The 12,883-nt window shown below is 37.0% G+C and overlaps 1 pseudogene; it reads right to left on the reverse strand.

Moving 5' to 3' along the window:
• Positions 1-6,783: 6,783 nt before the first annotated feature.
• LOC110587679 lies at positions 6,784-7,469 on the reverse strand (annotated as a pseudogene).
• Between the last annotated feature and the right edge of the window lie 5,414 nt (positions 7,470-12,883).

The following is a 12,883-nucleotide window of genomic DNA, read 5'->3' on the forward strand; positions in this document are numbered from 1 at the left end:
ACACAGATGCCCAAAAAAAAAAAGGTCCCTGCACAGCAGAGAGTCATTATAGGCTGATGTGGTCTAGAATTTAGATGGTTTGGACATTTCTGAGTGGCCTTAAAGGAAGGTTGCTGGGGGTCACTGTGTGTATGAACAGATAAAGTGCTTGTCCTCAGAACACAGAGTCAGAACACAAGGGACTATTATGAGGAAAATATCTCAGGTGAAATGACAACAGAATATAGCACAATTAAATTTAGAAGTAAAACCAATTTCCTCATATGTGTGTAGAACATAACACAGAGCTTTAAACGTGGCAGGAAACAAACAAAAATCGTAGCATATACCAGTATTTTATTTTATTTTTTTAAAATATTTATTTATTTGACAGACAGAATAGCGAGACCAGGAACACAAGCAGGGGGAGTGGGAGAGGGAGAAGCAGGCTTCCTGCCGAGCAGGGAGCCCGATGTGGGACTCGATCCCAGGACCCTGGGATCATGACCTGAGCCGAAGGCAGACGCTTAACGACTGAGCCACCCAGGCGCCCTATATACCAGTATTTTAAAGATGAACAGTTAGAGAAATCACTCCTTTGGCACATAACAAAAACAGCGGTGTCATATGGACATCGGAAATCTCAATAATAAATTACTATAGGGCCCAGATTAGGGAAGATGGAATTTGCTATATAGTGGAAACAATGCTATGTCCGTTCATTTGAATATCCAATGGGACCTTCTAAATATCACATAAATAAATGTGGGGAAAAAGAGCACAAAGTTCTAATTATAAGTAATCTATGAAATTAAAATGTGAGATTATTTTGCAATTAAAAATGCTAGGGCAATCTTGTTAAATATATGAAGAGTGGGCATTCTTATACACTGTTGAAACAAATATAAGCTTATCTTATAGAAAATAATTGACTAGTTTTATAAAAACCCTAGAAATATTTTTTCAGTAATTCCAGTGAAGGAAATTTATTCTAAGGAAATACAGAACAAATGTATATTTACAAATATACTTACAAAAATATTAAAGAAAACATGCAGTAAAAATCTATATGAGGAAATTTGTTAATAAGGATGGCATAGTTACACAGAGAATATATGCAACCATTGTGAATTATATTTGATTTTGCATGGTATTTATTGAGTGGACAATATACAATACTAAACAGGAAGAGCAAATTATTTGGAACAAAGATAGCAATAATGATCTTACTTTTTGAGAAAAAAATGAATCAAGTTTCTCAATTCTCACTTTGAGACGGTCAGTGTTGTTGGAATATCTAACACTGATTGTTGAGCCTAGAGAGAAGACACTGGCAGGTTAGTATAACAAGGTTCTGTTGAGTTAAGAAATCATAATGGAATGCATTAATACCTGGGCATTGATTGCCATGGAAAATATCTTTTTTGCAAAAACAAGTCTTGAGCCAGAATTATTCTCAAATAAGCCACCCTAATGCTGTGGTCATGCACTTGGGAAAAGTGTGTGTATGTGTATACGTGTATTCAAATGGTAGTTCATTGGGAACCAAAAATTATGGTGGTATCAAACATTATGGTTTAGAGTAACACAGGAGAAATTTTTTTCATCCAAGAACTGCTGAAACTCTAGCAGCAATATCCATCGTCACATCAACACATAAGGGAGAACACCATATAGAAATTGCCTATTTGCAATGATAATATTGTGTGGTTGTCAAAGCAGCAATGGAAGCAGAGAATGGATTCTGATTACTGGAAGATCATATCTTCAAGTTTTACCCATTGGACCAAATGAAGACACTGACTCCTTGGACTCAGTAAGTACCAGGTTTTTCTCTTTGTGTTTTTTTTTTTTTTTTTTTTAACTTGTCAGTGGAGTGGAGACTGTACAAGAAAAGAATATTTTCCACAATAGGCAAAATGGAACAACAGAAATATGATATTGTGACTTTATATTTTTAGACAGCCTATTAACATGAAATGACATGATCGTATTTGCATTATAGTAATTGATGTTGACTCTCTGGAGAATGGGTATAGTAGGATATGACCATAACCAGAATGATATTTCTATAATAGTATATATCTAATTATAGAGAGAAAAGGCTTGGCCCTGAGCAGCTGAAATAGAAATGAAAATTAAGGAACTTAGACTATTCATTAAATATAATTGAAAGATAATTAAAAATATCAATAGTTTCTTAGGGTTGGAAAATAGATGGATAACAGTACAAACAAAATATGTTTATGAATAGACACAACTGATTCAGTTTTGGAGTTTGTTCAATTTGATATACCTATAGGATGGAGAGGTGAGGAAAAGCAAACATGATTATATACACAACCCTTAAATTCAAGGTCTGATCTGAGAATAACAGGTTTGGGAATCAACATAGACAAGGTCATCGATGCCACAAGAATAAGCAAGTTTGTGAAAAATAAGCAAGTTTGTGAAGTGAGAAGAGCAGTGGGTCTAGGAAATTCTGTAAAACACAAATATATAGAACATGGGAAAGAGATAAATACATTCATAAAGAGTAAAAGTAAGAATGAGGAAACATAAATGAAATAGCATTTCAACAATATCAAATGAAGTCATGTTCATTAGATATGGGAATTAGGAACTCCTTGGTGACCTTCATAATAAAAGCACTTTTAGCTGAGTGCTGAGAACAGAAGCCAGACTGCAGTGGGTTGAACAGTGAATGGGAGGTGGAGAAGTAGACAAAGAGAGTCAAGGTTATTCTGGAGTAGAAATGGAAGACAGCAACTTTGAAGTGGCTGAAAGAAAGGTCTGTGCTAGCATATCAAAGTCATTTTTATCTTCTGCCTAAAGATCCCCCTTTAAGTATATTTAATAGTCTGGATGTTGGTAAAAGTTAAAACATGATAAGGATTATTCTTTGTGTTTGAAAAAAAAAATCAAGGATCCTTTGATAAGACTCTTTTAATCCTGTGATTCTTACTTACCGTTATAAATGTAGTTAAATTCCACATTCAATCTAATCAGAAATATAGCATCTTAAAAAAGATTTTGGAGGATGAATGGGAATCAACTGGATTTCTCAGGATCCCTACAATAATGCCTAGTTTCTTCATATCCACAAATGATATTAAACAATATTTGACCCCAGGGCAGCATTCGCATCAACAATCAGAAATAAGCATTAATTGGGGAGATGTGGGAAGTGACCAATTCTGTTTAGACAATAGCCAAAAATAACCAGTTCCATCAACAGTGTATCAAAAAGGGAATGCAGTAAGCGGAGACGGAGGGGTTATAGCCTCTGTAGAAAATTTGAAAACAATAATGAAATGGAGTAAAAGTTGGTGTAGGTTCTATCATCACCATATGCCAACAATTCTGAACAATGTGTCATAAAATAATCCTTCCTTCCTTGCTGGACTGCATCAACTCCAGCATGTAGCCCTTGTCCAGGTATGTATCAATTACTTACCAGTCTTGTAACCAATAAGTACAAAGTATTTTTAAGCATCCACTATGTTTCTAGCACCTCTCTAGCTGCATAAAGACACACACACCTGCATTTTTAAGAAGACAATTGTGACACTGGCTTATTTTCCGTTACCTGAAAATTGAGAGGAAGGATAAGTAATAATTCTTGTATGTGGATTGCGCCTGGTTAACATCCCAGAAACTTGACACATTTCAACTATGCAAATTTTATGCAGATAAATTACGTATTATAAAAATGTCTTACACACTGAATAAACTCAAATTCAGAAGGTTAAGTGCCCTGCCAGAGGACATACGACCACTAACTAGTAGAATTAAGACTTGACTCCAAACTCTGTTTTCTTTCTCCACTAGTAGTTCTTAGAATTGTATGCCAAAGTTTTCCTAATTGCAAAATCTTTCAAGCTGCCAACTTGATATATAGATATAATACAAATTACCTTCCCTCCTACTTATTGAGCAAATAGGGAGAGAAACAGAATACTACATATAGTGAGATTAAACAAAACAGGCTGCATGGAACAAGTTTACAGAAATGTATTTGATAGTCTAGAGAGCATTTAATGGATGTTAGAAACTGCTCAGAAGTGAGAGACCGAGGCTCTAAGACATGGCTGCCTCTTAGCAGGCAGCTCTGTCCTGATTCAACACTCAGAGTCCTTTCCCCGCGTCACATTGCTGCTCTACTTGAGGAGGAGGAGGAAAATTTTTCAATACCAAAAAACAGGAGGGAAAAGGTATGTATAGTACTAATGTCATGGAAAAATACCAAATGTATTGAATTTGTCGCGCAATTCATTCTAAATAACAGTGCACTTTGAAAAGGACATCCAAAGTGATATTCCAAAAGCTTTATTGCCTGCAAAAGTCTTTACAATGTACACCATTAGAGTACATTTTAAACCAATTATTTCATTAACTGCATTGCTATTATATGTAAGACAGATTTGCTTTGGTGAGTGAATAGAGATGCATATCAGTTTTGGTAATAATAGAGGCAGAGAATGAATAAGAACTTTATGTACCAGTAGTTCTGAAAGTGGTAGCAAGCTGAAAGGTAAATTAGAAACTGAAGGTGATGTCAGAGTACAGTGTGACTTAAAGAGAAGGAGTCTAGAAGATTTTATTATCACCGTATTACCCGTCGAGGCCAAATGGGAAGCCAAGACTCCATTTATTTTTATGTAAACTGTAAAACATTAAATAATATTCTGACCTTTCCAGTTTTACTATATGGAGATTACAGAGAGTTTAGTTGTCATGTATAATTTACTTGGATCTTGTATATTTATGCTTGGTATTTACAAGCAGAATTTTTAAATTCACAGAACACATAGGAAAAGTTCACAAGCAATGTTCAAATTTTACTTTAAAGCAGAATACAGAATACGGATTCTTCATATTAATGTTCTAAGCAGAGATATTTTTTTTTGCAACAGATCTATACTTAGTTTTAGCATGTGAAGGAAAATGAGATATTAACTTCAACAGCTATTATATAAGCTATTATTCTGATAAAGCCAATGGCCAACCGTGCTCAGAAAAGGGAGCCTGTATCATTATTAAAAAAATTATTAGTAAAGTTCAGGAAATGCTCCCTTTATGAAAATGATTTATTATATAACAGGTAAAACAGATAAAGGAATGAAAAAATAACCAGTTTACTGAAGAACAAGCAGCAAAATAACTGCCAAGTGGAGAACTGAATAACAGATGTATTATTGTCCTTCACTTTCAACCAAACTCAAATGACAAAAGTCTGAAGAACAGCTTTCTTTATAGAAGAATTCAGGATATCTATAATTGAAAATTTCTCTTAAATTCTGAACACAATTCAATGATACCACAAGAAAAATACATTTTCAACTTAGAGATGTTACACATTCACATATGCACAGAGACACATTCAGACAGGCACACAACCACATAGAACTCATATTACAAGGAAATACACTGAAACAGGGATTTTATGACTACAGGTGACATTATCTTACAGTATTTCTATATGTTTTCTACAAAAATTATGTAACAAATTGACTGAATAATTCTTAAATTACATTTTCCAATCAGAAGAGTTGCCATTTGGGCCAAGAAAAAAAAATGTATTTATGGTGGAATTGACTCAAATTCAACACTGGGAGGTTGAAATCTCAGGTCCTTCACATCCTTCAGCTATATGATAATGGGCAAATAATTTAATATTTTTTCTGCTTAATCTTCCAGAAAATATAATATTTGAAGGATTCTAGTAAGAATTACAGATAATTTTTTGTAAAATTCACAACGTGAGTTTTGTTTTTTGTTTTTTGTTTTTTTAAAGATTTTATTTATTTGACAGAGAGAGACAGCGAGAGAGGGAACACAAGCAGGGGAGTGGGAGAGGGAGAAGCAGGCTTCCTGCCAAGCAGGGAGCCCAATGCGGGGCTCAATCCCAGGACCCTGGGATCATGACCTGAGCCTAAGGCAGATGCTTAACAACTGAGCCACCCAGGCGCCCCACAACGTGAGTTTTAATATATGGTGAGTTCTTCAAATGATACTTATTTTCCTTACTCTCAATCTTTTAGAAGAGTTACGTTTCATAATAATTTTAAAATATGCTTTTGTTTCTTAGTAAACTATTCTCAATAGGAGCAGCTACTATTTAAACAAGCACCCGGCTTTAAATAAAGATATTGGAAAAAACATTCTTCCATAAGATTCTTCTTCTGGTTTGTTAAAATATGGTTCACAGTAAAAGTCTTAGGATCTAAATCTTTGAGGAGAAATCTTTTAGTTTTAGAAAATATTTATGGAACATTTATTTCTTTCCTTTCCAAAGGATTTTCTTTCCCAAAGTAGGTTAAAATCAGAGCGAAATCACAAAAGAAAACAGTAACAAAAACAAGCTCAAATGCTACTCCCCACCCCGCCCCCTTCTCCTTTCCTATTGCCAATTAGGTAGTGGGGAGTCTTTTGACTAAATGTACATATCATCTTATCTTTAAACTTGTGTTAAATATCACTGTTCTTACTCTACTTTAAAAAATTTTATTTTTTTAAACCTTGAAGAAAATTTTCATCGTTTTATTGTTTCGTGAGGCATTGAAACATCTGAACAAATCACTATCTGGGCCATGAGGCAGCTTTCTGCTTCACTTCTTTGGGCTGCTAAAGAAACTTGTAAGTAGATTTAAAAAACAAACAAAAAGAAAACAAAACAAAAAATACCTTTTGCATTACTTAAGTCTTTCCAAGGCTTATGCTGGTGGGACCTAAACTTCTCCTGTCAGATGCAAGTAGTCCAGGCATCATGCACAATACCGCCTGCCCCCACCGCAGCCCCACTCATTTGTGTAGGATATTTGGAGCAACTGGAGGAGTGTGAATAGTATCTGGAAGAGGAGGGAGGAGGAAGAGCGTGAGTGCCTGGCTGGGAGGAGGCCAGCTGAAGTTGTGCAGGACAAGCCGGAACAGGTCATTGGTGCAAACCCAAGCATCGTTGATGGTCTTTAATAGGAACATCTGGTGGAACCCCACGATAGGGTCTTCATCAGCCTTCAGCTAGCCCACAACCTTGCTGATGATGCAGCTATCTGGCAAGGGCTGACGGTCCTACCCTGTGATGCTGTGCTGGATTTTCTGGAATGGAAGACTAGACACCTTCTCCACAATAGCAGTTTTCCCCTGGAACTGCAGTCCTTTCCACGTAAGACATGATGCATCAACATAAATAGTGCCTAGTCGGGGCGCCTGGGTGGCTCAGTCGGTTAAGCGGCTGCCTTTGGCTCAGGTCCTGATCCCAGGGTCCTGGGATGGAGCCCCGCATCGGGCTCCCTGCTCAGCGGGAAGCCTGCTTCTCCCTCTCCCTCTGCCTGCCTCTCTGCCTACTTGTACTCTCTCTCTCTAATAAATAAATAAAAATCTTTAAAAAAAAAAATAGTGCCTAGTCGAGTTCTGTCTTTATCAAATAACTGGTAGTAATGTTGAATGAAGCTGGATCCAGTCTGCTCCTGAGTTGGCTTGTCTCTCATTCTGGGGTGTCACCAGCCTCGCTGAGACCTGAGGGGCTGGCATGATGGCGGCGGGAACCTACCGCTGTCTGCTTACCCTCCCACTTTGGAACTAAAATCAATTAACATCTTCTATAGTTTCAAGCGAAAAACTGGATTTATAAAGCTTCCTGACAACTGATTAATATACTCAAGGGTTTGATATACTCTCAGATATTCTAAAATTTATTTTAAAAACTTGCCTTACCTGAATATAAATTGAAATGGATTTTTCCTCAACTTCTCTTGTAATATGATAGGTAATAGTAAGGTTATATGGATTGAGGACAAAAATAAGAATGCAAAAGATGCAGTAGTACAAATGAATCTCATTAGGAAAATGGGCAAGAAATGAAAATATTGCAGACCATAATATTTTTTTAAACCCTTAAGTGTATAATCCTATTCTTTGGATACACATGTGTTTATACTCAGAGCAGATGATTAAAGGGCCCAGAGACTACCACAAATACCTCTCTATTCTCTAATTACTGAAATTACTTGTAATCAACATTCTGAAAAATATGCTCATCTAACTTCTTTAAGCAGCTCCCAAAGCCTCTGGCAGAGAGGATGGGTCATATCAGCCACAGCATCAATCCTAAGCCATTTCTTAGGATTAGCCCAAGAACCAGTCTCAGATGACCCTACTGAACTTCCAGATCATGACATTAAAAAACAGTGACAGTTAGCCTGAGGGTTGCAGCTGCAGTTTCCTTCCTTCTGTTAATGTTAAAGCTCTGAAGTCGGCTTGCGGGAAGGGATGCAGACTTTTATTTTCTTGACTGCCTAAAATTATTTTACTGAGAAATGATCCTTATAGATCACCAACAGTCAAAAATTTTCTATTTCAGAAAATGCCCCCAAACAGGTAGAATATATAAGGATTATTCTCCCTAAAATACAAAATAAATGGGCTGCCTTTAAAGCACTATTTTTTAGATAGAAAGCTCTAAAAACAGAAGCAGGAAGAGTAAAAGCATATTGGGGCCCAGTGCCAGAGGTAAATATGTATTTATTAAAATTCACCTGAATGTGAGGACTGTTTCACTACATTATCTCTTTTGCCTTCCAACAAATGAATCTGTTTGTCAATATCCCCCAGTCATCACTGCCATCCATGTACTTAAAAAAAAGACCATAAAGTATGAAAAAATACACAGAGCTTCTATACTAATTTTAGAGAATGTGAATCAGTCAACATTTGCATGTAGTTACATTCAGCAGACAGAGCCAAGCATCTTACTTGCTTTGCTGGAAATGCATACAATCTCCCCTCAAAATAGAAATATATACTTCTTGTCAGAATTAGGAAAAGTATTTTACATTTTCATAACCAGGTTAAAGTAAATTTATATATGTTTGCAAACACTACTTTAGATTCATTATAATAGTTTTACATTGCGGATAACGCTGATCATATGGTAGCAATCGCTACGTTATAATAGTTTATACTTAATTTCAGGAATAAAAATAGAAGAGAATTTTTCATTTACCAGAGTATATGTCCATGTGCATTGCAATTTCATAATAAAAAGCCTACATTAAGCTATTTTAAGCCAAAATTTAGCAATAAATAAGTTTTAAATATAGAAGCAAGGATATACTTGTTTAAGAATTTTTGATTTAGGTATTTCAATTGTAGAGAACAGATTCACTCATTTCTGTTGAACAAGCATTTCTTGAAAACTTAGGCCCAGTGCTCTGTACTAAGAATATAAAATTGGAAGAAGAGGTTCCTGACTTTATGAAATGTACTATCTAATAGGAAGTGAAGCAAACAAAAAAAATCATAATGTTATAAGTCCTATAATAAAAGTATGCAAAGCATATGCTGAGAAACCACAGAGGTAGACACTTAGTCATGAAAAGTTGCAAAAAGAATGCTATTAGTGCTAAGTCCCAAACATGGCTGATCAGAAGATTTTGCCTTATAAGGTCATATAATAAAATGTAATAGTGGTAATACTGTGTAATATAGTATGTTAGATTATAGGAAGATGTATTAAAGTGAAATGTGTATTTACTTGTTGGCACAACTCCAACTCACTCCTACACTAACATTAAGAGTTAATATATTTTTCTCTTTCCTACACTGCATGGGGTAGCTGTGGACTGCTCTAGAGTCTCCTACAAATGGGCAGACAGCCTGTTAAACCTGAAAATTGATGGTCACCAGTTTCAACTTGGCTTTCAGTAATCCCTTAGCATCAGTCTGTTTGGTCTGCTATAACAAAAATGCCATAAACTAGATGACTTATAAACAACAAATGCTATTTCTCACAGTTCTGGAGGCTGGGAAGTCGAAGATCATGGCACCCTCAGGTTCAGTGTGGTGAGAGCCAATTTCCTCATCATCTTTTCACCATAACCTCACCCAGCAGAAGGGGCAAGAAAACTCTCTGGAATCTCTTCTATAAAGGCACTAATTCCATTCAGGAGGGCCCTGCTTTCAGGACCTAATTACCTCCCATGGGCCCTACCTCCTAAAACGATCACATTGGGCATCAAGTTTCAGCTGATGAATTTGGGGGGGGGGGCATACACATTCAGTTCACTGTGGTATTCTAATGTATTTTCTAATCAGCTTTCTTGAATACTATCTGCAACATTTTAAAATTTTATCCATTCTGAGCATTTGACATTGCATCATATTTCACTAAAAAAACAAAGACCAAAAAAAAAAAAAAATCCAATTCCTGGCACACACAATCCAAACCTACCTCAGCAGACCTGCCATCTGTAATTTCATACATGCTTTAGTGCAGATTGCATCCCTCCTCCTATGAAGGCAATCTCTCAGTTTTACTCTAAATCCCAGCTTCTCCCCTAACCCTTTTATTCCCAGTTTTTCTGTTCTTTTATCTTCTGCTTATATTCTATTATCTAGCCCTTTGATTTTTATTTATATCTTTATATATTATTCAGTGACTTCCATCTTAAAATTAAAAATTGAGATTTTCACCATTCAACAACTGTTCTCTTTCCTCTTCTTCCTAGCCACCTGTGGTAGGTGTGGACTACAATCCCTGTTCCTCTCTCCCCATCTCTCATTAACTCTCAGTGGCCCCCGGTCTAGTTTCTACCCACCACATCCCCAGGTAACTCCAGGGCAGTCTCGCAGGACCTAGACAATGAAAACATTTTATTCTTTGCAATATTTGATACAGTATCCAAGATTGTGGAGAACTCCAGCTGAGTAAATATTTGCTAGTCTTCTTTATTTCTAAGGAAATCTTAAATACATATAAACATATGAAGTGATGGACCCCCGAGAACAAAAAGCAGTCACTGAATGTCTTCAATTATTTTGTGTCTTTGTACTCCACAGTGGCAGAAAACAACAATTCCCCTCAACTCTCAATGACAATAAATACATGTTAAAAGGAAGAAACCTAGGTGGTGTTAACTGGGGAAACTATTCTTTCTTTAGAATGGTTATAGCATTCATTTTCTCTAAGGAGAACTGATTTTTAGGGTCATGCTTCTGAGTAGGAGTTGCAGTGAGAGAAATAACAGGCCATGACTTCTTGACAGAACGAGCTAGAAAGGGAGTTTTGCTAGACTTTAACAGGCACTGAAACCTGTCGCTTATTTGAAGCCTGAAGGAAAGGGCAGAGGAAGAACTGAAAGATGAGGAGGAGGAGGAGGAGGAGGAGGAGCAGGTGAGAATGGATGGGAAACTGGCAGAGTCTGTTCTGTGGAGAAAGCCTCCCAGTTGTCCCATACCATCCTAAAGCTGAAGTTAGATTTTCTTCTGTGCTGTGTGAGTCAAAATCCAAGTTAACTGGAACTTTAATCTCTGGGCTTTCTTGGTTTTAACTCCATTTTAAGATTTCCCAGGGCCTTCCAAGCAGAAATTGGCACTCTGGAATACTATTCTCATGAAACCTAACTGGAACAGAACGACAAAGGGAACGGAAATCTGATGCATCCTGCTCCCTTTTTGCCTCCACAGAAGGACCATCCAACCCCATGAGGAGACTTTTGTGAGGAGTCCCTATGGCAGGAGGCAGTGAAGACCCCCACTGTTCTGGAAAAGTTGGTCTCTACAAACACAGGATAGAAAGTAAAACCAAACTTGATAGCACTCTGTAAATTAGTTTGGGAACATCCTTCTAGAAGGAAGTAGGCAGAAGTACCTAGCATATACCTTAACTCCCTGCTTCATGAATGCCTTTTAAAAAATTATTTTTCTCTCTCTGCCACTTGTCCCGTCTCCTTCCTAGATTTGTATTAACCAAAACCTTAAATGGTCAAATTTCTCAGTCTTAGTCCAAATTCCTTTGCTTTCTCATTAGTCACCAAACCCAGTGAATTCTATCTCAAAAATATTTCTTCAAGGGCGCCTGGGTGGCTCAGTTGGTTAAGCGACTGCCTTCGGCTCAGGTCATGATCCTGGAGTCCCTGGATCGAGTCCCGCATCGGGCTCCCTGCTCAGCGGGGAGTCTGCTTCTCCCTCTGACCCTCCTCCCTCTCATGCTCTCTGTCTCTCATTCTCTCTGTCTCAAATAAATAAATAAAATCTTTAAAAAAAAAATATTTCTTCAATATAAAATTTCTCTAGCTTCATGGAAGCACCTGGTCTAAGCCACAATGATTTCTTGCTTTGTCTCCTGCAATAGCTTTCTAGTTATGCACTCTAGCTTTCTTCCGGATGGTTCTCCACAAAACATCCAAATAGTCCTTTCAATATATGAGTATTATCTCTTGTTTTCTTGCATAAAATATTTCAGTGACTTTCCTTGCTTTTAGGAAGGAAAGAATTTAGGAAGAATCCTAATGGCATGGCATATAAAATCATGCTTAAATGTCACATCTAAGAACACTACACTCTCCCTTACTCCTATGCCCTGAGCTGCAATCACAGTATTGGAGTTTCTCATACTTCCTGAAGCTACTAAGGACCTCATTTCTTCACCTTTTTCTCTTTATATCTCTGCCAAACAAGAAGTTTCCTTTAGCCTTTAACAATCACTTCCTTTTTTTTATCTTAGATAATTTCTATATATCTTTTATAAATGATCTTAAATATCAGATATTTGGGGCGCCTGGGTGGCTCAGTCGGTTAAGCATCTGCCTTGGGCTCAGGTCATGATCCCAGGGTCCTGGGATTGAGCCCCGCATTGGGCTCCCTGCTTGGCAGGAAGCCTGCTTCTCCCTGTCCCACTCCCCCTGCTTGTGTTCCCTCTCTGTCTCTCTCTCTGTCAAATAAATAAAATCTTTAAAATATATATATATCACATATTTGTGGATGCGTTCCTTTAAACCCAAACTCAAGACTGTATTTCTCTGGTGTCTATGTCTGTGTGTGTGTGCGCATGTGCATGTGGGTATGTATTCCCTGTATCCTAGTTTTTCATGGTGCTTATCTACTATAAATATGTGTATAATTA

This window comes from Neomonachus schauinslandi, chromosome 3 (assembly GCF_002201575.2).
Source record: "Neomonachus schauinslandi chromosome 3, ASM220157v2, whole genome shotgun sequence".
In the NCBI taxonomy this organism is placed as follows: Eukaryota; Metazoa; Chordata; class Mammalia; order Carnivora; family Phocidae; genus Neomonachus; species Neomonachus schauinslandi.